Genomic DNA, 23,420 nt, shown 5'->3' on the forward strand with positions numbered 1-23,420 from the left:
AGTGGTCTAAGTGGTGGAAAATGGTCTCTTGTTTTAATATTTGAGGTTACCCCAAATTCATATTGCAATGGTCATGCATTCCAACCAAACCAAAACTTTTAAACATAAAAGTTAAAAACTGGAAATAAAAGTTTTCTAAGTGCAGTTTGGACTCTGTTATTATCTGATTGGTGTTTGGTCAGTGCACGTTATGTGAAAATTCTTACTAACAAATTTGTCCCAACATTTTTGTACCTGCAAAAAAAAATTCGTCCTCATGGACAAAAAAATCAAATTTCATGTTTTTTTCATTCTCAAGGACAAAAAAATCAAAGTTCTTATCGAGAACTATTCCCTGTTGCATTATATTACTTTTACATTATATTACTTTTAAAGAAATTAATCAAAGTTCATAATTTTTTTTCATTCTCATGGACAAAAAATCAAAGTTCTTATCAAGAAGAACTATTCCCTGTTGCATTATATTACTTTTAAAGAAATTATCAAACTGTATAATGACAAAATATTTTTTATTTCTATTTTTTAATATCCCTACAATCATATAATTTTTTTAATACCAAATTACTCTTCAAATAAAATAAAATATTAAATTCCTTAGCCTAAAACATTATGATCAACTTTTTTTATAAATTATCTATAAATAAGAAATTTCATAAAATCTTAAATAGAAAAAGATCTTTTAAATTATTCCTTTTCATAAAATCTTAAATAGAAAAAGATCTCTTAAATTATTCCTTTTCATTAAATAAAAGAGTAATTTCTGTGAAGAAAACCCTTTCCAAATTTTAGTAGCTTCTAACTTTACATTTATTTTTATCTTTAATTATTTTTTAAATAAAATTTAGATTAGTAATTAATGGAGACGAAAATCCATATAAACAACTTACCGCAGACTTTCATAAGTAACTTCATGTCCCTCTTGTTTGAACTAACCTCATTTCCCTCGTATTTTTACATTTAATAATTAAAGGAGAGTAAAATCCACATAAACAACCTAACGTAGACTTGATAAGTAACTTAGTCTAACTAATAATAAAACATGATTAAATTAAAAAGTTACTAATAGCATATCATTCTTACGAAGTTTTTCCTTCTTTTCCTGTCAGCGGTCCATTCATGCCGAGCTTTAAAGTCCACCAATGTACTTAAAAAGTTACAAATCTGGCAACATTTTTTTTATATATAAGAGGAAAACTAAAAAGCCGACTGCTCTACTTTATTCCTTGAATTAATCAAACTCTCGTGAAAATCGTGATGCCATGGTAATGCATTCTAAACAAAACAAAGTTTAAACCATCTTATTGACATATTTATATTATGTCAAATGATAATTATTAGTTGACTGGTTTAACTTATTCCATTGATTAATAAAACCAACGTGAAATTCACGTGTAGTCGTACTGCATTCTTCCCAAACGAAAATTTCTAATCAACCTTATTAACACATTTACGTTATTAATGTACTCTAATATATTAAAAAGTTACAAATATCGAGCACGTTAAAGCATAATTAAATGGCCTACCATTTTATCTGGTTACTTTGATCAATGAAAGTACCGGGAAATTTACCTTGTTCTTTTAATCAATGATACTACCGTGAAATTCGTGAAATTCGTATTGCAGTGGGGATGCATTCAATGAAACCAAAATATATTAGAAAAAGGTTTTTTATTTTAATTTAAGGTAAATTAGGATTTGTGGATTTTTATTTTAGTTTTTTAATTAATATTTTTTTTGTGTTATAGAGTTTGTTAGGTCGTATTGACTTTTAATAAATTAAAAGAATTATTGCATATAAATATATTAATGCACTGGGAGGGAATAAGACATGCTTTTCATTTCCAAATATGAGAGAGCATGTATTAACATATTAATATGCCGAATGCTAATGATAAATAAAATTGATAGTTATTTCTTATTAGTATGTTGCTCATAGCTAGCATAGATACATCTTCATTCGACATATACCGAGAGTTTAGAGAAGTGTAAAAGTTTACTCAATTTTTAGGCTCAAGTATGTTACATCTTGAGAAAAGTGCATATATGCATACATTGAATTAATTTTATTATTAATAATTTTTTAATTGTTACATGTCAATTCCCTATTAAAATCTACCCAACGATCACAGGGGCTTCACTCAATGAACCTATGATGTATCACATGTTCTGGTAATATTGAAAGTGCATATATGCATACATTGAATTAATTTTATCATTAATAATTTTTTAATTGTTACATGCTGACTCCATATGAAAATCTATCCAACGATCACAGGGGCTTCACTCAATGAATCTATGATGTACCACGTGTTTGTGGCATATTAAATAATACCCTTAATTTGAGTACATATTGGAAAATACCCCTAAAAATCACATTATTTAACCCCCTACCAATACGAAGCCAATACACCTTCCCAATTTAAGAAACACCTATTTCCATTTGATATTGAAGGTATCCATTTTTTTCATTAATATTTTTTATACCCCTTTATATTTTTTCATTAACTTTGAGCTCCCCCTTTTATATTTTCCAATATAAAAACCCTTTATGCCTTATATAACCTAGCCCGCGTGACGTGCATACTGAAATATTTGATATCATATTAAATCTTTTTTCTTAATCAGTATTTTTCAAATATTCTATATCAATTCCAAAATAAATCTTTTTTTCTTAATTAATATTTTTCAAATATTCTATATCAATTCCAAAATAAGAGTGAAATAAATTACAAATTTATTTTATTTTATTTTATTTTTTCTTTAAAAAGCTTATATAAAATTATATTATTTAATGTGGTTTCTAAATATTTTATATATGGCTAGCACTTAAATGTTATTTTTTATTAATATATTTCTATTTTAAATATTACATGTCTACTAAATATGAAATGAATTACACATGATATAATACCAATAATATCATTTTTAAATTTCATTTCTATTTATGTTATTTTCGACTACATTATATAATGTTGATGTAAAATTAAGATGGAGATTGAAATATTTTATTTATGATAGACATAATTTTCTTTTGTTATTAATATATATTTTTTTAATTTTTTTAATGTAAGTCTTATTTTCTTGTAACCACCACTCTCTTTGAATATAGACTAAAAATCACCTCAACACAATTATGATAAATTTTATTAATAAATCTATTACTCAATTTAGCAAAGATATTTTTTTCCTATTCATAAACCTACCAAATGTCACATGTATGTATAAGTGTATATATATATGGTTAAAAAAAGCATCTAATAAAGAAAAATCCATAAACTATTATATGTATTTTCTTTGTAAATGGGTATCTCGCTGCTCTTCCCTAAATGAACAATTTCCAAAGGACACTTAGTGCAATAAATTTTATTAAGGTGTACTAAACTAATGACTATATTGCTATTATTGCTTTTAAGATAGCAGGTAGTGAAGGATATAAAAAAATTCCAATATTTTTTTATATATGATCTTATCTCCGTGTAGACATATAAATTAAATAGTTCATAAATGTCGATTATCACTAATCTATAATAACTATCAAAACACTTGCTTCATCATACATTTCAAGTTGCTAAATATGAAAAAATATAAGAATTAACTAAATTATTCATTTATTTAAAATAATAATAATAATAATAATTATTGGTAATGATCATTCATATATATATATATATATAACAAGAGGGTAAATTTGGAAAAACAAGTAACATATAAATTAAATGGAATTAAATGGTTCGTAAATGTCGATAATAATTAGTCTATAATAAGTATGAAAACACTTACTTCATCATACATTTCAAATTGTTAAAATTGGATTAACTAAATTATTTAGTTATTTAAAATAATAATAATAATTTCTAATGATAAAAAATTAATATATAATCTATATATGTAACCAGAGAGTATGTTTGGAAAAACTTTTTTCCAACTATTTTTCAATAATTCTAATTAGAAAAAAACAATTTTGATAAATACCTTTAAAAAAAATTCAATTCAATTTAAATAAATTATAATTATAATATTCACACAATTAATATTTCAACTAATCAATTTGGAATATAATAAATAACTTATAATTATAAATATACATCATCCAATTCCATCCAATTAATTAGGAACAATGGATACATTTCATTAAATTAGCTATACCATTAAAGTTTTTGCTTGAAATTTCATTACATATTGGCGAGTTATAGTTACATACTCTCATCTACAAATTTTGGATTTTAACATTTGCATACTTAAAATTTTAGGTTAACATTTAGTAACAAAATCAAACTCCTTAAATTTTAATTTATATATATAAAAAATACCAAAGTAAAGAGAAATATGACCGAAACCTTTTTTGAATTACACTTCAATTATTCCTTTTCATTAAAGTAAAAGAGTATTAAATTTTTGGCAATGAAAACATTTTCCTAAGATTTAATATAATTAAATCACCCATCGATACTTACCCCACACTACCTAGTACACATATATCAACTCTCTATACAAATAAATTATTTTTAATATAATTAAATTTCCCATCGATACTTACCCCCACACTACTTTGTATTCAAAATATCCAAGTACACATATATCACTTATACATATGAATGAGTCCAATCTCATATTATCCTTTGCAATAAATCCTAACCATATAGAATCACACCATCTATATTGATGTCATTTTGTCCCACTTGTTTAATATATAAACCTAGATACTTTGGCTAACATTTGAGATGTGGGATATAACTAATCCTGGTTTCTATTCTCGCCACACAATGATATTCCATAACAGCCAAGTGTGGTCCATGTGACTTCACGTATTAATTGTTCCCATGGTTTTTCAATGCTGGTTATCTTTGCCTTTGAATCCAAGGATGGAAATAATTTGGGGGATTTTTCAACGAATGAAACCTTAACCATTCGTTGTCATTTTTCATTTTTGTTTGTGAAGTGAGAGTGTCGCTCTGCATGGTAACCAGTGGAGGGTTTTGGGCATTGGTTTCTTTCTCAAAGTTTCTACAATGGTTGGTTAGAGCATATGCTAGGTATTATGTCGTCCATTCCTGGATTTTCTTTTATTGGTAATTTATATTCACTTTTATGTTTGGAGGTTCTATCAAGTCTATCCTTCCTATGGTTATTTCTCCTTATATTTTCGCACATGATTTGCAGGGCGACTCAATGGATCCTGGAATCGATTTAATTTGAGATGAAATGGTAATTATAAAGAGAACTTTAAGGCTTTGCATCTAGCTTAGGTAATGGAGATTGCATTTCTAATCTTATACTTTGTTCTTCCTTTTGCTTTTTTTTTTTTGAGACCATTTGTTTTGATTATACAAAATATCTTAATAAAGTTCTATTGTGTCTTGTAGTGTTCGAGAACAAGTTTAAGTGTTCATCTACCACTGGTAAGGCCTTGCCATTATGATTTTGGTCATTGTGTATTACATCTTGTGATTCAATCACTTGGCAATTATAAATTTATTTTATGGTGGCTTCCTTTGGTCGCAAGTATAGTTTACACATGGTATGAATATTTGTTTGAACTATCTCATGGCATGTTGTTCCAATTCCAACTTAATCTCGAATCGTTGCATTGGATACAGGTCGACTTTATTTGACTCACTCCTACTTGGTTTGAACTTCTCACAATCCCTAACATGAATTCAATGTGCCTTGCATAACCCAACATAGTTATTCTATTTTTGTTCTTCAAACCTATAGGGTCTTTGGATGTATATAGTTTATAGCATTATTCTTTATTTGTTGTGAACATTGAACATTGTTTAGGCTATATGTCAGTTCTTTTCATTATATAGTTATAACTTATAATGGGCTACTAATTGTAGATAATGATTGGTGAATATTTAGGAATAGAGCACATTCCACCCAACCATAAACTATCTTTAACAATTGCCCTTGAGCTAAGACCTTCTTGCCTTCAACAATCAACAACCTCCTTGGTTCCTAAGTCGTTTTTCTTATAGATTATTCCTTGCATATTTTTAGGAGCATCGTGTTTTGAGGTCCACGCCCATTTTTTTCTTAGGTCATTTATTTAATTTAAGAAAAAATTTCTTTTATTTTTCATTAAATCACACCTTTCTCTCCGATTGTGCTTTATTATGTTTTTCACCCAACTTAGAATTTCTCTTTAACTATGTAATCAACATAATCTTCCTCTCCCATTACGTTAATATATTTAACATCTTTCTCCTATGTATTTCTTAAGAGATATTTTGCGAACACCTACCATGTGGGATTTAACCACTAACAACTATTCATAAATTGGAAAAAAGTCTCTAATACTGTAGTTCTCTTTCCTGAATATTTCCAAACAACCCATTTATTAATTCAACAAATAAACAATAATTACATCATCACATAGCTTCCATCCTAGCTTCCATAACCATTAAGTCTAACAATAATTTAAAAGTTTACAAATAACCATGTATGAGGAAGAAAAATGTAGAAATGTTACATCTTCCCTCATAAAAATAAACATCATCATCGATCTTTCTTGTAAATCCCTTTCCTTTTGGAACAATGTTGGAAATGCCTCACGCATTTTGTCCTCCATCTCCTACGTAGCCTCCTCTAGGGTAAAGTGCTTCCACTGCACTTTAACCTTGGCGATGGCTAGATTTGAGAGGATGGCTTCTCATTGGTCTAATATTTGTAGTCGTTCTACCTCGAAATATCCTTCTCTTTCTACCTACACCATATTCGAATCAATCATTTGTGAATTGTCATGAACATACCTTTCGAGTAAAGGGATATGAAAAATAATACGCACTTTTATATGCCTAGGAAATGCTAACTGGTAGGCCACCGCCCCAACTTTGGCGAGTATCTTGAAAGGTCCACAGAACCTTGGTGCTAATTTAACACAGGTTTCAAGTCTCAAATTTGTTTCATTAGTTTGACATTGATGTATACATGTTCCCCCGATTTGAATTCTTTGTGTGTTGCTTTTTGATATGCATAGCTTTTCTGCCTATATTGGGCACTCTTCAAATTTTTTCTTATTTCCCTTACTACCTATTTCATTTCCTAAAGAATGCCAAGTCCTAACAACGACCTATCTTCTGGCTAACTCCAACTTAAAGGAGTGTGACAATTCCTTCCATACATAGCTTCAAATTGGCTCTTTTTTATAAATCCCCGATAATTGTTATTGTATGAAAAATTTTCTAAGTGTAAATAATCATCCCATTTATTACGTTTTTCCATAAAATACATTTTCAACATCTCTTACAAAATCTAATTTTTCCTTTCGATATGACCATCTGTTTGACGATGGTAGGACATAGTAAAGTTCAACTACGTACCCATTCCTCCAAACAATGTCTTCCAAAAGCTAGAAGTCAACTTAGCATCTCTATCTGACATTACTACTTTCAATATTCCATGCAACTAAAATATTTCCTCCATGAATGTATTTGCAAATTGGGTTGTTCCAAAAGTATAGTGAACAAGTATAAAATGGGTTACTTTACTTAATTTGTCCACAATGACCATAATAGAGTCATGTTGTTTCCTAGTTCATGGAAGACGAGTGATGAAGTCTAAAGAAATAAATTCCCATCCATTCTGGAATGGATAAAGGTTTTAGCAGTCCACTTGGCGTTGGTGCTCTACCTTCACCTATTCGCACTCTAAACATTTAGCCATATACTTGCCGATATTCTCTTCATGTATGGCGAATAAAATTCCTTTCTCGATGTTGTGATCATTTTTTGATATCCATGGCATCCTGCAAAATGTTTCTAATGTCCATTCAAAATAAGTTGTTTCAATGCGGCTTCATTGGGAACACAGATTCGGTTCCTGAAAGTGAACATTTTTTCTTCGTTTTCGGCATAACCAGGTAGTTTGGTATGTTGTAATTTATGCTGCAATTGTAGATAAACTTCATCTTTCTATGATGAAATCTTTATTTGTTATGAAAACTACATTTTGGTAGTACTAACAAAAATTTGTGTTATCTAGTTTTCCCTTTTTCTTAGAGAATCTGCAACATTATTCTATTTACCTTTGATATGCTTGATGTCAAATTCAAATTCGTTTAAAAATTCCATCCACATGGTTTGTATAGTGTTTTGAATCAGATTGAATAAAAGAATATTTTAGGCTTATGTGATCAATGTTAGGTGTAAACATTCCCCCAACAAGTAATGTATCCACATATTCAAAGCATATATAACAACAATTAATTCCAAATCATAAACAACATAGTTCTTTCATGAGGCTTTAATTTTCTTGATTCATAAGAAACTACATGGTTTTCTTGCGTTAATACATCACCAAGGCCTTCAAGGCATGCATCAATATATACAATATTTTTTTCTTTTCTGCAACTACAATCTTTAAAATTGTGTCTATTGTTAATGGATTTTTTAATATGTCAAAAATATCTTGACACTTGGTTGTACGAATAAACTGAACTCCTCTTTTTTGCAAAGAAGTCACGTGATAAGCTAATTTAGAAAAACCTTCAATGGGTTTTCCATAATACAAACCTCTCAACAACATTAAATTGGTTATCATTCCATCATCTTGCTTGCTTAATTTTTTTTCCTATTGAGGTATTTGTCTCGGGTTGTTCGGATTTGTCCATTTTGAACCTCTTTATTATATCTGGAACATACTTTTGTTTAGATGTGAAAATCCCTTTAGCAAATTCCTAAATTTTAATTAACAAAAAGTACTATCATCTCCTACTCTATTTTCATAGCAACTTTGTAATCATCTAAGATTAAATTTCTATTTTATATCATGTCATCAACATAAATAAAAACTATAGTAATTCTACCCTTTACCTGATCTGGTATTTAGAGTGGGCTCATTATTGTTCATGTTCAACCCATCGCCAAGAAAACATGAGCCAATCCGACTATACCAAACTCATTTATATTTCTTGAAGCCATGCAAGGCTTTCTTCAACTCATAAAATTTGTAAACTTGGCCTTTTACTTCAAATTGTGGTGGCTAGTCAACACATACCTCTTCTCTAGTTTTCCATTCATGGATGAATTCATGTACATCTGGTAAATTGGCCATTTTTTCTTGGATGAAATGGATAATATAGATTTAATACTATCCAACATTGTTATCAAAGGAAAGGTTTCACCTTTGTCAATATCTGGTTGTTGGTTAAATCCTTTGGTAAATAGCCATGCCTTATATTTCTCCACATTTCTTTTCTCGTTCATTTTTTTCTTGTACACCTACTTAACACCAATGTTGGTTTTAATTGTTGGGATATTAACAAGATACCATGTCTTCCTTTAAATAGCTTCAATCTCTTCATTTGTGGGATATAACTAATGTTGTTCTTCCACTCTCTTTTTAAAATAGTTAGGCTGATAGGATAATAAGGAAAAATTAACTTGTTTATCCATCTCATCACATTGCTTACAAAATCATCAAACTCATTGCAAAAAGAACAAATATTCTCTGATTTCGCACTAAAAGTATTGACTATATATTGAAAGAAGAACTATCTTGTTTTCTTTGCAACTGTAACCTTGCCAATCTTACTAGGGGGACTTATTGTCCTAAACTTTCCCCATGTACATATATTAGGAAAGATGGGGACCTTCATTCTCTGGATTATATCTATTTCTTCATTCTCTTGATCATTCCAACATTTTTCCTCCAATAATTTCACATCTCTAATCGCCACAAATTTCTTAGTGAGTAGATTATAAAATTTGTAGGCATTGGATTGTTTACTATATTAAATGAATATACATTTCTAACTCCTATTGTCAAGTTTCGTCAACACTTCTAATACATTTGCATAAGCAATACAACCAAAAACTCAGAAATGAGAGGCACTTTTCTTTGTTACACTTCATGCTTCTTGAGGCACTTTATATTTCACACTATTTGTTGGAGAACTACTCAATATGTAGATTGAATGAGAAATAGCTTCATCCCAAATATTTGTGCGAAATTTTCTACTTTTGAGCATACTCTTTTCCATGTTCATAATGCCTATATTCTTCTATTTTACAACACCACTCCACTGTGCAGTAACTCTAGTTGAGAGCTTCATTTTAATCCCTGCTCCCTGCAAAAATGTGCAAACTCCTTTGATTCAAACTCCCTTAAATCCAATCTAATCACTTTCACAAATTTTGCTACTTTGTTTATCTGCTACAACCCATAACACCCTCTTCCCACATCTACCCAAGTAGCCGGAAAACCGAGGTAAACATGCCATGAGAGACTACTTTGATTGGATTCGACCTCCTATGTCACCTTAAGGAAGTGGAATCGATGGGAAAATAACACAAAAAAATATTACACATCAACTTCAGGACCCTCAGGAACTAATCCAACACTTGAGACAACTTGCCCTTGGGTCCTACTGAAGTTTTGACCAACTTAAGGCTCAAATGCTCTCATGCTATAGGCATGAAAACATCCAAAAACCCAGATTCACTCTCACAGGCTTTCTTGCTAGTGTCCAAAGACTCATTTTTCTAGTTTTGTTCCAGCATCCCCAAAATTTGATCCCCTTCTTCATGCCCAGAGCCCAAGTAACTGCCCAAAATGGAATAATAACTTAAGAGCACTAATAGAACAGGGAAAAATGATGCCAAATAAATAAGTTAAACAAGACCTTAATAAGACCCCTACTAGCCATGACAAACATTTCGTCGACCGTGTCGCAAGCATGAAATCTACAGGTGTAACCAACAAAGTTAAACATAAGGATCTTGTACTTATATGAGAATCACTCAGAAACATTGTTCCCTCATGTCATTCAATGCATTACCGTATATTATACCATAGATACATTATCCATTCTTTTACAAGTAAAAATATGCTGAGAGACATACGTAGTTGTTGTCATAAAACACAAATGTAACCATCATAATAACAATATAAATACCCATGAAAGTACAACCATATACACCACATATAATCCATCAAAATGCTCATAGAAATACAAGGACAATTAACCTTTCATTAATGATGCAAAAACCAAACCTAGGATGGGACTTCCAATTTCCACCTCATCATATAATGGTTTATCCAAGTCTCTTTTCAGCTATTCACCCTATGCCATATTACAATCATGAATGTGGAACTAAAACCAAAGGAACCAAAGAGGGAATATCGAGTCTAAACTAGCTCACCCTCATCAATAGAGACTCGAATTTACATTAATCCATCATGGATGACTAGGCCAACACAATGAACACATCATAATAGGATTTACCGTGATGTCCACCCAATCACTAGGCTAAACAAGCATGGATACCATTGGATTTCTCCACCTACACTGTGAGGAGTTTTCTTGCCTCATAGTCTCGCAAACTTTACCACAATCCAAACTTGGATCACTAAGCCCTAAACCCAGACCCACTCTCCAAGATTTACCACATACCCCAAACCCGAGATTACTAGGCCCAACAGAGAGCAAACCACCTCTTGGCTTTACCGTATATCCTGCCATTCACCGACAATTTAATAACCTTAGTGAAACTTTCATGTATTAAAAGTTAATAAAGGAAAAATAAGACCATGGGTAAGGGACACATATTCCAAGTTGAATTTTGGGTAAATATACCCTAGTGGGCATCACTAGATGTGTGTTTTGGGTAAGGAAAATTTGCAAAGGCTAAGACAATGGCTTTGGAAAGGAAAAAAGGAATTTTTGGAAAATTTATCAATGAAAATAAAGTAATTTAGGACAAAAGTAAGGTGAAAGGTCACATGTTGAATGTGAGGAGGAAAATGAAGGAAAATAATGGAAAAGAAGAAATTAGAGGCCTCATTCATAAAAAGGCTTATGAGGATCAGTTGGTAACCTTTTGTTAGTTCACATTTGGAGCTCTCTCATTATTCTCTCTCTCTCTCATTCTTGGACACTCAAGAGTTTTCTTGGAGCACTCTAGCTTTGGAGCAAGGAAAGGGGAAAGGGCAGAAAGCAAGGATCAAGGAAGGAAAAGTAGGATCAAGCAGCTTCAGCAGGAATACTTGTAGCTAACCTTTTGCATGTGTGATTTCCTAGTTGCTTCAAACATGCATGGCTTTGGAAGATGCTGTATGGTTGTCTTGTTGTTGGCAGCATGGTTTTTCTAGGTTATGACAATACTTTTTTGCCTAGCCTTACCTTTTCCTGGATGCTATGGTTTTGGGATGTTTATTTCAATTTTTGAGCTTTGGTTTGTTTGATGGATTTCAAAATCTGGGGTATAAGTGGTCTCAAGTTTCATTCCTAAAGGCCTAGGAATCCCTTGACCTTTTTTGGCAGGATACACGTTAAATCCTGAGGGAGGAGCCTCAATTTAGGGCCTATTGATCTGGGTTTGGATTGAGGTATAGCCTGAGCGACTAGTCTTAGTTTAGGGCCTAGTGGTCGAGGATTGGATTGTAGTAAAGCATCAGAGACAAGGAGACAGAAAATTCATCAAGGATAGTGACAAATTCAAGATGGCATTCCAAGTTCGGTTTAGTTTTGATTGGAGCTCAGGTTTTGGTGTGATCACAGTTTGATGAGGGTGGAGTTGGTTTAACCTATGGGTTCCCTTAGTTGTTCTTGGATTGGTTTTTCTATGAGATCCCACATTCATGGTTAGAATATGGCATGGGGGTGACTGGCTGAAAGAAATATTTTGTTCATCCATGACTATAGTCAAGTGGTACATGGAAGTCCAAAACCTATTCAAATTTGCCTCTGATTAATCAAAGTTAAGTTCTATTACTTTTGCACTAGTTTATACAATCAACATGATGGTTTTAATGCAATACCTAATTGATGTTATAACAGTTCAATGGAGAAGGAGGTGATCCTTCTAGTTATGTTTCATAAGTTCTTTCAGTCATTCATGCTTTGTCTTGTATCCCAGACCTATAGGTTGCATTGATGCCGAGTGTTTGACAGAATGTCAGTCTTGGTTGGGGATGCCCAAGCTTTTTCCCAATGTTAAAATTTTATTATTTTATATTTTCATCATGTCTTTGATGGATTCTGGAAGTTGTAACAAGTTCTAGGTAGAGGTTGATATTTTGGGCTAGAAACGTGGCTCAAATCTTGGGGACACTGACACATCTCTCTTGAAAAGAGTTCAGGGATGCCAGAACATAGGATTGTGAGAGTGAATTTGGGTTATGGATGTTGTCATGCCTAAAGAATGAGAGTGAAGAGGGGTTAAAAATCTTAAAACATCAGTGGGACTCAGGGACACGATGTCTGAGTGGTTGACATGTCTCCTGAGGGTGTTGTTGCTGATGTGGTTGTGTTTTTTTTATATGTTTCATTGATTTCATTTCCTTAATGTCACCAAGGACATTGAATATCTTATAGTGACCTGTCTCGTTGCATGTTTACCGTAGCTAGTCGGTTGCTTGGGTACACCTGGGAGGAGGGGGTGTTACAGATTAGTATCAAAGCATGGTTACGCTCTCCTTGGGTGAAGGTACTTGGTCATGCATGCATGTCAGTTTCATGTGTGTCTCTTACACTTGCATTCCATGTGCTTCTTGGATTGCATCATGTTGATCATCGTTGTAGTAAGGTTATCATGAGGAGATTGATGTTGATTTTCTTGAATGTATCATGAGAAGTATATGACTGGTTACATCATTATATGCAACTTGATTACATCCTTGTATGTTAGGTTGCATTCTTGGTTGTTTGATTACATGTATCAACATTGTAGGTTGGTTACAATAATTGATCACTTATACTAGACTACATGCATTCATGCGTATGTGTAGTTGATTATGCATTGCTTATGCATGTTGGTGGGCGCAAGTGGAAATGTGTACAATCAAGTAATGGTTGTTGTCATGCATGAGGTCAAGGTTTGTGAAGTTGATATGCTCACGCATTGATGAATGGACTCTAGCTAGAATGATGTGAATATGGTTTGGTACTCATGTGTTATATGTATATATGCAGTGGTCATGCATGTATGGTCTTGGTTATAGTTATGCATGAATAGTAGGTAAAATATGCATTGTGAAGTGATGGTATGAAATTTAGGTCATCAGGGTGATATTGGTATGTTATGATGCTTATGTGTTGGCTGAGATAGAGTAGGAGATGCAGATCCTCATAATGAGGTTCATGAAAAATTTTAAGGATTGAAAATTATCTTGAAGTTAAAAATGTTGCCGAATCTCACTAGTCCCTAATATGCAAACTATAAAATGTTTATTGATGTAATTGTAAAATTATTCAAATTTATAATGATTTTATATATACTCTCTATATAATGTTAGCGATTTTTATGGTAAAATAATTTTATATTGTAGAATTTGGGCAAATCATTTTTATAAAAAATTAAATTGGTGAATCTTTTTTTTCAAAAACTCATGGAAACTTAGCCCACCTGCAAGTACCAGCCCCTCAAATTTTCCATGATGAGGTTACATCATTCGACTTTAGGGTAAGAGAAGATTGTCATACAGGTATTTTATGTTTTTCCTATAGGTATGTAATTCAAGGATTGTTATATGCTTTAGGTTTATATACATTAGGTTTATGTACATGTCTTTTGATGTTATGGTTACATTCATGATGGATGTTAGTTGATTAGTGTAGTTATCTGCACATGTGTCAGACAGTCAAGAACAATAGTAACCTATAGTTGTATGCATTTCTATTGTTGTTTTATATTAGATAACCGATGATTAGGTTATAGATTATTAATGCAGTGTTTTATAGGCTAACTTGTTGTTGTCAAATGATAGTTAGCTTGATGATTAGGGTTGTAACATTCATATCTTGATGTTATATGTATCACACTAAGTTGGATTGGCATATGCAAATGGTTAGGTTATGACATTCATGTATGAGACGACTTATTGTGTTTCATTGTGTAGTACTAATCTAGACTGATCGTACATATGTGATTTCTATGCATTAATGATAATTATTTATAACTTAGGATGTAAACATGTTAGTCAGTGATTGTTATGGATAGCTTGATCTTACTTGTTTTCTAGTTGATATATCGTGAGGTTATAGCATGCTAATATGAAGTGATTGTATAGACAAGATGTCCTCCCCTGAGATATAGTAAGGTATCAGCTCGCTTATATTGGGTATTTTTTTCTTGCAGGTTTGATTATGTCATCTAGTTGATTTATTTAACATGGTATGTTTGCAAGTTGGTTGAACGTTTTATGAATTGCATAATATGAGTATGTGTTCTAATGGTCTTATTTCAAGATGAGTGTACTAACATATGTGTTGATACAGTTGATATGTAGTTGAATGTATTTGAAATTTGTAGCATTATGTCTAATGACTATGAGTTGACTATGGGTTATGACATGATTGTTTGTAAAAGTTCATTTCAAATTGATAGATATGATTGTCTTGATATTTGGAACATGTGGTTGACACATGTGAGTAGTTGCAGGAAACATTCTTGGTATTAGCATGACAAGGTAATATTTTGTGTGTTTATATAACTAACAGTTGGGTGATGTGACATTACATAATCATCCTCAATTGCAGCAAGGTAAAAAGGTAGAAGAAAGGAATTTGGCAAGAACTCATTTGGCTATGTTTGGAAACCCTAATTCCAAACAACTAAGTACTTTGCATGCGGGAAGTATTCTTAACCTTGTCTTTGTCTGACATTATGAGGATATATGTTATATTCATGAAGATGTACTTGATAGGTATATTAGTTAGTATCTAGTTACAAGTTGATTTGCCGATGGAACTAGAGTCCCTTGAGAGATGACATGGACATGTTCAGCTACAAGGCAACATGCTTGACACAATAAGATAAGGTATCTAATGTATTGTTATACTTATATATACACTAACAGTTATGTGTTTATGGCGGTATGATATAGGGGATTGCGTGGAAAAGAAATTTCCATGAAATTTTGAAGAAGGCTCTGGTTGAGCTTTCCTTGGGAACCATGGGGATTGAGTCATGGTGTCTATGGTCAGTCTTGTTCTTTTGGTATTATGCGATTTTTTGAGCTTAATTTGTGAATTTTCATGTGTTTGGTGCATAGCTATGCCACTCTATTATGGTGTCACGTTGTTATTGGTTTTCATTGTTTTCTTCTTGGTTTTTCCTTGATATTGCCTTTATGTTTTAAGTCTTGGAAATTGATTGGGAAAGAGGACAGTTAATGGAGCTTGGAAAAGTTGTGTGGTACGTGAAAGGTAATATTCACATGAAGCTCTATGCATGAGTAAGCGTAATGGAAGGTAATACTAGGACAATCAGTTGGACTAGTTGGTCCATAGTGGTAAGTGGATGATGACAAGACAAACATGAGAAAGGTAGCTAGAAAAGGTAAAGTAAATGCATCTGAGGCGTCAGATGTATTGGCTATGTTGGGAACAATTGTTGTCAATTTTGTGAATGTTGTGCAAAAATACGGAAGTTCTCTTAACCTAGACCTTATGTTATCTAGTAATTATTTTATGATCAGGATTATGCTAATGTTTATATAGGTACATATGTATGTATGTATGTTGTTGTCTAACAGGATGATGATTATTTTATGCTAATGAATATATATGTATGTATCTATGTATCTATGTCACTATTTGATATGGTTTTTAGGGATCGTTCTTATGGAGGAATGATTTCTTATATAGGTGAATGGTATGAGGAGATTCCTACTTCATGTGGAATCAAGTTGGAACAGTAGTCATGAAAAATATAAAAGGTCAGTATCATATGTTTATGAGTTGAAATTATGTGATTATATTATGTCCATGTTATGGAAATGTTATACCGAGGGATACAACAATGAAATTAAAGTAGTGTGGTCTACGACACACTCAGGAAATCATGCATGATACATTGGAAGAAAGGTTGCTTGGCAGAGATAGTGTGGTTTTGAATGTGTGGTACTATTGTTGTGCAAGTGATTTTATGTGCATGTCGATGTTGGATATGCATTGCTATGTACATATTGTACTATATGCATGATGTATACACGACGTTGTGTGCATTTGGTGCTCTATGCATGTTGGATATTTGTGTTGTGTATAGATGATGCTATGTGCATCTTTGGATATGCAATGTTATTTACATGTGGTGTTGCATGCATGTTGTACATGTGGTGCTCTGTACATATGTTGTTGTGTGCATGATTGTACAAGTGGTGTTGTGTGCATGTGGTGTTGTGTACATGTTGTACAAGTGGTGATGTGTGTAGGTGGTGTTGTGTACATGTCATGCATGTAGCACTCTATACATGTGGTGTTGCGTATATGTTGTGCATGTGGTACTGCGTACATGTGGTATTGTGTACACGTTTTACAGTGGTGCAGTGTACATATGGTATTATGCACACACTGTGCAGGTGGCGTCATGTACATGTGATGTTGTGCACACATTATGTAGGTGGTGCTTTGTACATATGGTACTGGTGTACGTGTGGTATTGTGCGCATGTCATACGTGATGTGTTGAAGTCACGCAGTACTAGGTGCATGTATTGCATGGTGTTGTATGATGTGTCTAGTTGTATGTGTGTGAAGCACAATATGTGTATGTGCACATGGTTGAGGAGAAGGAACTGGGTGTTTTTCGGTTGTGGCAATTGATCCAGAGTGCGTACAAAATAAAAACAAGGGTAAAATGTAAGGATTGATGAAATGATAAGTTTTAACATTTTATTTCAGTTTTATTATGCATGTGATTTATGACTATGGTATATGATGATTACATGTGATCAAGGATTATGTTTTATGATGGTTACATGTGATTTATGATTTTGATCTATGATGGTTATGTTCTGATCTACCCTGATGTGATATGTTTATACACGATGATTGGTCAAAGATTCTAGTTTAACTTGTTGTGATAGGAAGTAAACATGATTACAAGTATACCTTATTGATGAGCTACCAATGAGGTATGATATGAAGTTATTTTAGTTTATTTTGAATCTAATGGAAGTCATGTGATTGGAACAAAAATACATGAACATGCCTGGTTGAGTAGTTGAAATCGACTACAATAATTGGAAGCAACATCAAAAATAAATTGGAACATGCAGTTGTATGTTAGTAAAGAACTTTAGGAGCAGGGCGATTGTGGGACAATGGTTCCCAATAATGTCCATTGTCTTCCATGAGCATGTTGTGGCTGGTATGATGGTTTTAAGGCAAGTATATTCCTTGGATTTGTATCTTTCGATGTGAGGAAGCCTTGCCAAGGGATGGATCGATTGAGATAGGGGATGTCAGGGAACTTGGAAGGTGAGTGACTACAGGGAAGGGGGTGACTGTATTTCTCAAGGGACTATGTAGAATAGAAGGGGAGGTCACAGATATATTGGTTTTGGTAATTAGCATTACGAGATGGAACCATATGCACATTAGGAGTGCGCGCTGGAACAATGAGTCGATAGTTATTCACTGAGAGGATAAGTGGCACAGGGTTATGGAATTGGAAATTGGATGGAACTTTGACTATGGCAGTGGATTCCAGTCTTCCTAATAAGGAGGTGAATCCTAGTATTACTTTTAAGGGTGGAGGTGTGATCATCTAAATTCCCTTGCTGATTGATATGGGCATTGTATTATTTTATTTGCTGGTTTAGCAAATGTGCATATGTGTATATTTGGTTATTGTAAATATCATAATGAGTTGTGTTATAAAGCTCCAATAAGCAGTATGGTTGCTATCTTGTCATGTTTTCGTGCTATTTAGTTTTGAGTAGGTCTCACATTGTAAATATTGCAACGAGCTAAGTTATAAAGCTCCATGGGTAGTGTGTTATCTTTTAAATGGTCTTGCTGAGGTCTTGGTGTGCTTTAACACTGAGGACATTGTTCCCCAAGGGGGAGGGTTCTGTAACGTCCTTGGTGAAAAGTTCATGTAATAAACATTTATAAAGGTAAAAATAAGACCATGGGTAAGGGATACGTATTCCAATTTGAATTTTAGGCAAAGATGTCCTAGTGGGGATCACTGGATGTGTGTTTTGGCTAATGAAAATTTGAAAAGGCTACGACAAAGTCTTTGGAAAGGAAAAAAGGCATTTTTGGCACATTTATTTATGAAAAAAAAAGAAAATTAGGAGAAAAGTAAGGTGAAAGTTTACAGGTTGCATACAAGGAGGAAAATAATGGAAAATGAATAAATTAGAGGCCTCATTCATAAAAAGGATTCTGAGGATTAGTGGGTAACCTTTTGTCAGTTCAAGTTTGGAGCTATCTCATTATTCTCTCTCTCTCCCACTCTTGGTCACTTAGAGTTCTATTGGAGCACTCTAGCTTTGGAGCAATTAAGCAAAAGAAAGCAAAGGGGAAAGGAAGGAAAGCAAGGGTTAGGAAAGGAAAATTAGGATCAAGCAGCTTCATTAGGAATACTTGTAGGTAACCCTTTTCGTGTGTTATTTCCTAGCTAGTTTGGAAATGCATGGCTTTGCATGTTGATGTATGGTTCTCTTGTTTTCAGTGGCATGGTTTTGTCGGGTTATGATTGTAGTTTTCAACCTAGCCTTGTCTTTTTTCCGATGCCATGGTGTTGGTATGTTTATTTCAGTTTTTTAGATTTGGTTTGCTGGATGGATTTCAGAATCCAGGGTGGAGGTGGTCTCAAGTTTCATTCACAAAGGACTAGGAATCCCTCGATCGATTTTGGCAGCATACATGGTAAATCCTAAAGGAGAAGTCTGAATTTAGGGCCTAGTGATCTAGGTTTGGATTGCGTTAAAGCCCGAGAGTCTAGTCTCGGTTTAGGTCCTAGTGATCGGGGAATGGATTGTGGTAAATATTGAGAGACAAGGAGATGAAAAATTTCTCAAGGATAGTTATGGATTCCAAATGGAATTCCAAGTTCGGTTAGGTTGTGATCAAAGCACTGATTTTGGTTTGATCATGGTTTGATGAGGGTGGAGGTGATTTAACCTTTGGATTCCCTTCGTTTTTCTTGGATTTTCTGTTCTATGAGATCCCACATTCATGGTTGGAATATGGAACGGGGGTGATTAGCTGAAAGAAAGATTTGGTTCAGCCATGCCTTTGGCCAGGTGCTACGTGGAAGTCCTAAACCTCATAGAATTTGCCTATGATTAATCAAAGATATGTTCTCTTACATTTGCAATTGTTTATATGTTGATTTAATGGTTGTCATACCTTTGATATTTATATGGTTTTATGCTGGTTATAAGCATGGTTATATGACTAGTTCATGTCATGGTTATTTGATGTATTTACTTGTAATCATTAAATAGATGGATATAAGACGTAATTGATGTTATAACATTTCAATGGGGAAGGAGGTGATCCTTCTAGTTATGTTTCATAAGTTGTTTAAGTCATTCATGCTATGTCTTGTATCCTAGACCTATAGGATACATTGATGCCAAGTGTTTTGCAGATTGTCAGTCCTAGTTGGGGATCTCAGACCTAGTCCTGAAGTTAAAAGTTGATTATTTTATATTTACATCATATCTTTGATGGATTCTGGAGGTTGTAACAAGTTCTGGGTGGAGGACGGTATTTTGGGGTAGAAAAGTCGCTCAAATCACATGGACATTGGCATAGGTCTGCTAAGAAGAGTCCAGAGACACTGGCACATAGGCTTGCGAGAGTGACTTTGGATTCTGGACAATCCCATGCATATAGCATGAGAACAACCAGAGTTTAATAGGCTTAAAAAATTAGTGGGACTTACGGATAGGATGTTTGAGTGGCTAAGAAGGCTGTTGAGGTTGTTGATGCTGATGTGGATGGGTTTTTTTGATATATTTTGTCAATTCCATTTCCTTAAGGTCACCAAGAAATTTGAATCCCTTATAGTGACCTCTCTCATCGCATGTTTATCCTGAATGGTTAGTTGCTTGGGTTGACCTAGAAATAGTGGTTGTCACAAGTAAGGATTCTTATGACATCGGATGCAACACAAAATCTCGCTTTACCACAACCCACAATCTAGTTTAGGGGTTACTAGGTCATGTGTTCTATCATTTGGGAGATCCAACTCACTCATCTTCAAATCCATTCGGAAATCAAACTCAACTAAAACATGAGAACCCCATCACACCATGGCTATCGGGAATTGGCAAGGCTAGACTGACAACATTGTTACATATGGAAAAACCCATGCCACAATAACAAAAGAACCACATGCAACACCATGCATGCCAAATCTAGGAAGGAAAATACACATGCAAATTGATACCTGCAATGAATCCTATTATAGCTACTTGATCCGGCCTTTCCCTGCTTGATCTTTTCTTCCTCATGCCTTCTTTACATTTCTTGATCCCATGCATAACCATAGAAAAATCTTGAGCCAAGATCTTACACTGACTAAGAGCTTTCCATTGATCCTTAGAAGAATTTTTATTAATGAGGCCTTTATTTTCTTAATTTTCTACTATTTTCCTTCAATTTCCTCCTCACATGCAACTTGTTATCTTTTACCTTCCTTTCTCCTAATTTCCTTTACTTTCATAAATAAATGTGTGAAAAAATCCATTTTTTCTTTCCAAAGCCTTAGCCATTTCCTTGGCCAATTTCCTTAGCCATAAATAACTAAATGAACACCCCCTAGGATGTCTTTCCAAACATTCAACTTGGAATAAGTGTCCCATCATCCATGTTATTTATATATTTTACATGGGTTTTTAACCAGGGTTGTCGTAGAGCCCTCCCCCTTGGGGGAACACCATCCTCGATGTTCAATGACACCTACAACCAACAAGACTATTGAAAACAAAACATACTTCCCATGGAGCTTTATAATACAACTCGTGGAAGTATTTACAATGAATGACCTACTCAAGAGAAAAACATCATGACAATATGACCAAATAACAACCATGCAAAATACTGGAGGTTTATAACATAACTCATTACGATATTTACAATAACCACGTATACACATATGAACATTTGGTAAGTCAACAAATAAAAGGACACCATGCTCGTATCAATCAACAAGGAAATCGAAATCCACACACCTCCATCATCAAAGTAATACTAGGATTCACCTCCTTCCCAGGAAGTCCAGAATCCACTACCATATTCAAAGTTGCATCCAATGTCCGGCGCTATAATCCCGCACCACTTCTCCTATTAGTGAATAGTTACTAGCTCATTGTTCCAAGGCACATTCCATATGTGCTTTTGATGCCATTTGACAATGCTCATGATCAAAATAAATATATCGTTCGCCTTCCCTTCATTCTCACATAGTCCCTTGGGAAATCCGGTCACCCATTTCATGCAACCACTCCCATTCCAAGTTCCTCGACATCGCCTATCTTAGGAGATCCATCTCTTGGCAAGGCTTCCTCACATCGGAAGGTCAAACAACCAAGGCATATACCTGCCTCAAAACAATCATACTGGTCATAGCATGCTCATGGAAATGAATGGACACTATTGAGTAACAATGTCCCACAATTGCCCTACTCCTGAGGTGCTTTATCAATATACTGTTGCATGTTCCAATTTCTTTTTTTGTTGTTGCCCATTCTTGCAGTCGATTTCAACCCCCCAACTGGACATGTTCATGCATTCCTATTCCAAGAACATAATTTCCATTAGATTCAAATAAATTGAAATAACCTCAAATCACACTGGATTGGTAGCTCGTCAATAAGGTATACTTGAAATCATGTTTACTTCCTGTCACAATAAGTCAAGCTAGCATCTTTGATCAAATCACCATGTATAAACATATCACATCAGGTTAGCTCAAAGCACAACCATCATAGATCAACATCATAAATCACATGTAACCATCAGAAACCATAATCATAGATCACAATAATCATCATAGACCATAGTCATAAATCACATGAATAATAAAACTGAAGTAAAATACTAATACTTATCCTTTAATCAAGCCTTAATTTCAACCTTTGTCTTTATTTTGTATGCACTCTAGATTGGTTGTCACACCCAACAAACACCTAGTGCCTTCTCCTCAACCATGTGCGCATACACATAGTGTGCATCACACCCATACCACCACACACGACATACAACACCATGCAATACATGCACCTACACCTGACATACCACACATACACCTATACCATGTGTGCAACTTGAACCCAATGCCACTTTTACACCACACCACCTGATCCGGATTTAAACAGGAATGCAACAAATTACAGAGATAACCATATACACAAAGATGCAGCGGAAATAATCCTTCATTTCATTAATGGAAAATACTGAAATATGCTTACAACCAGAAATGGAAATAAACCAGCTAGGGCGATGGTAGCTTATCTCTGAGAAGAGATGTGATGGCTACATGCCTCTGAACTATGTTACAATGAGGCTCGAAGGCCTATTTATTGTTGAGAAACAATGGAAAACCCTTAACATTCCAAAACCTAACCCTAGGAGATGAAACGCCAAACTGTGGGCCCCGTTTGGGGTAAATTGGTACATCAACTTCCCGGGGTCGTAACTTTGGCATATGATCTCCGTTTGACGCGTACAAT

This window comes from Pinus tabuliformis, chromosome 9 (genome assembly GCF_031772625.1).
Source record: "Pinus tabuliformis cultivar Carrire ecotype Pingquan chromosome 9, CPIR1, whole genome shotgun sequence".
Classification (NCBI taxonomy): domain Eukaryota; kingdom Viridiplantae; phylum Streptophyta; class Pinopsida; order Pinales; family Pinaceae; genus Pinus; species Pinus tabuliformis.